The following is a 3,761-nucleotide window of genomic DNA, read 5'->3' on the forward strand; positions in this document are numbered from 1 at the left end:
GGGGGGTCAGAGTTGGCTACCAGAGGAAGTACATTTGAACTCAAGACATGTACCTCCATTTAGAGCTTTTTATTGTGTCCCATAGCAGAAGGACAGAAGGACACAGGTGGGCCCAGGGTCTGTTCAGGACATTTGGCCTAGGCTTCCTAAGTTGAGGAGGTGGCTCACACTTGACCTTATCAAATGCAGGTCAAATGGGGTTAGACCTAGAGTTTCAGAGATTCACTGATAGCTCCCGGGCTTCTCCGGTGGCTCAGATGGTGAAGAATCTGCCTGCAGTGCAGAAGATCCAGGGTCAGTCCTTAGGCTAGGAAGATCCCCTGGAGAAGGGAATGGAAACCCACTGCAGTATTCTTGCCTGGAGAATTCCATGGACAGAGGAGCCTGGTGGGCTACAGTCCATGAAGTTGCAAATAGTTGGACACGACTGACATTGACTAACGTGCGCGCGCACACACACACACACACACACACACACACTGACAGCTCCGGGGGAGGAGATGGATGAGGGCTGAGCTGACAACAGTCCAGCCCAAGAAAATGAGTAACCCTGCAAGTCCTGCCAAGTGATCAACTGATGGTCTGATTCTGGTCAAACTCCTCTGAGTGGACAGTTAACTGAGTCAAGGAAAATTCCAGGAAAAACAACGATTATCTAGATCACACTCAAGTTTATATCTTAAGATAAACAGCCTTGTATATGGTTAGTTCTCTCTCAGTACAATCAAGATCTTCTAAGCACATCTGATTTTTGCTTTTCTGGAAAGGGCAGGCTACTAGTGGGGAAAGAGTCAGCTGACAGCTTCTGGTGGTCAGGGCTTAGAACTGCCTAATATTAAATATAGCTCTTGCCCTCTTTACATCTTTATTGCTATAAACATTTTTTTTTCTAGATGGTTCTAACGTGAGGGATGATGTGATACCAATGAAGCTGATTTTACAAAACACCAATGATTTGTCTCGCTGTTTTCTTGGGACATGGGAAAATATTCTTCTCTTTGACACCTGCTGTGGCCAATGAGTAGAAGAAATACCTCCGAAGTGGATGTTGACTCAGAATCATGCAGGCCACTGCTACTTAGAGATGCAGGGCGTTTCTGAGTTTTCCATAAGGGAATAATTAAACCACTGCAGGTAACAAAGAATTAATTTTGAGGCATATTAAGCACCCTTAATTAGCACATTTGAGTTTCATTTCCCCACAGGGAAAATATTCTCATGGCATCTTGCCATGTCAAAGCTTCTAAAACTTCTTAAACTTCCGAGCTGAAGTCTGTTTTACAATGCAAATGAGGACTGCAAAAACCTTTAAGCCAAATCATTCATAAGCATTTAGGAAGCTCCAGGGCCTCTGAATTTTGTTAATAATTCTGTGGCAAGCTCTGGAAAGGCTTTCTGAAAAATATATGGCTGGCAAAATCAGAATAACTAAATCTTCTCAGAACCTAGAGCTGTGCAGATTTCTGAAAGCTTATGTTTTTCTCAATCTTGATTATGCTGGGTTTTAATTGCATTTTAAAGTTTAAGTGAATTTAGGGATCATAAAAATGCAAGACAAATAGAAGCATCTCAGCCTAGACACATCCATCACATGGAGTTGACTGCTCACAATATCACATACAATTAGGACAGCAGAAGGGATTACAGTTTATTGGTCTCAAATTCAATTAAATGAGATCAATTAATTCCTTAGAATATTTACAATAAGCTTCTCCTATCTAGGTATCTATGCTACACTGAATTTAATTTAACAATGAAAGAGGCCTGATCTGTTTGCTTATTATGTAGATTTACATGTTTTTGAATTTGAGGGGAAAGACTTAAAACTATGTGTACTTTCCACAGCATGGGTGGAGGCTGGCAGGGAGGCTCAAGAGGGAGGTGATACATGTAAACCTATAGCTGGTTCACATTGTTGTACAGTAGAAATTAACACATTGTAAAGTAGTTGTACTCCAGTTAAACATTAAATTAAAAAAAAAAAAACCTACGTGAACTTTCCAAATATGAGCATGTAGAGTTTAATTTATTACATGTTAGCGATTGCCCAGTAACGATTCTTTTAGACTTGAACATGAACATTTGCTTTAGATGCACTTCTGAAGGCAAACTAAATGATTGCAAGGGAAGGTTGCCTTTGAAATTTTATCCTTCTTGGATTCACACGTGAGAATGAACTTCAATGCCAACAACTAATGAGAGAAAGGAAGAATACAGTCATTTGAGGTAGTATCAGTTCTCAAAAAGCATATAGCAGAATAATTTCTCGTTTCATTTTCTACTTCTAAAAACAGCACAGAAAAACGTTCAAAGAGCTAGGGAGGGAAGTTGGTAACTAACAGACTCTGCCAATGGAAGCATGTGGCCTAAGTCCTTTGACTTTGTCTTCTATTGGGATTTTGCATGCACACATTTTGCAGCAACACATTCTAATAAGGCAATTTTAGGTTTTATCAGAACATTTTAGGATTTGGTTTGAGGTGAAACAAGAAGTGATCTATTTCTTTGGACTTTTGAGTTTCTCTTTTTAAATTTTGAATGTGCTTTTGTCCCATGGTAATTACCTTCTGCTTTCTCCTTTCTTTTTCTTCTTCACTCCTTCCCTCTCCCCTCTCTAACAGAGTAGAAATTTAAGATGAAAGAAGTCCTAAAATATTAGGGCATTGCCTAGTGTCTTCTTCCAGCTGCAAAAATTTGTAGGGCAATGCAGATTCTTCTCTAAAATACTGGTTTCTGTTAGCTCCAAAATATTAGAGGCAGCTTATGAGAAAAAGGGACTGTGCTCAGTCATGTCTGACTCTTTGTAAACCCACGGACTGTAGCCCACCAGGCTCCTTTGTCCATGGAATTTTTCAGGCAAGAATACTGGCTGCTGCTGCTAAGTCACTTCAGTTGTGTCCGACTCTGTCACCCCATAGACGGCAGTCCACCAGGCTCCCTCGTCACTGGGATTTTCCAGGCAAGAGTACTGGAGTGGGTTGCCATCTCCTTCTCCAATGCATGAAAGTGAAAAGTGAAAGTGAAGTCGCTCAGTCATGTCCGACTCTTAGCGACCCCATGGACTGCAGCCTACCAGACTCCTCTGTCCATGGGATTTTCCAGGCAAGAGAATACTGGAGTGGGGTGCTAATTTCCATTTCCAGGGGATCTTCCCGACCCAGGGATCGAACTTGTGTTTCCTGAGGCTCCTGCATTGAAGATGGATTCTTTACCCAAAGGCAACAATTTCCAGGTCAGTGTCAGACAGGAATACCTTTCCCAACATTTCTAATAGGTGAACTTCTACCTGAAACTTCCCATGATAGGAAGTTCCCTGCTTGATGAGGTTGCTAATTCATTTTTGGCCAAGGTTGCCCCTTTATTCTACAGAGATACAATTAGCTTTACAGGCAGTTAAGCCAGCCATCCCAAGTTCTGCCCTCTAGATCTTCACAGATCAAGTCAAATTTCCCCCACCTAATAGCCCTTCTAATCTTGGAATTCACACAGCAGGCCTCCCAACAATCTTTTCTCCTCTAGTTTCTGCCCTGGTTTGCAGGATGACTGGATACAGCTTCCTGAACTACATCCGCTCCTTAACACTTGACTCAAATTCCAGTTTCTTGCCCTCTTGAGATTTTAAAATCCATCTCCGCAATTTCTCAAATTCTTTTCAGCTTACAACCTCCTGTTTACTTGTTTGTACAAGTCACTTATATCCAAACAGTCTCTTTATGAGTTTCTACCAAACGTCACTGGTTTTCAGCAGTTTGGGACTAATA

The sequence above is a fragment of the Oryx dammah genome, unplaced genomic scaffold (genome assembly GCF_014754425.2).
Source record: "Oryx dammah isolate SB20612 unplaced genomic scaffold, SCBI_Odam_1.1 HiC_scaffold_27, whole genome shotgun sequence".
Taxonomy (NCBI): domain Eukaryota; kingdom Metazoa; phylum Chordata; class Mammalia; order Artiodactyla; family Bovidae; genus Oryx; species Oryx dammah.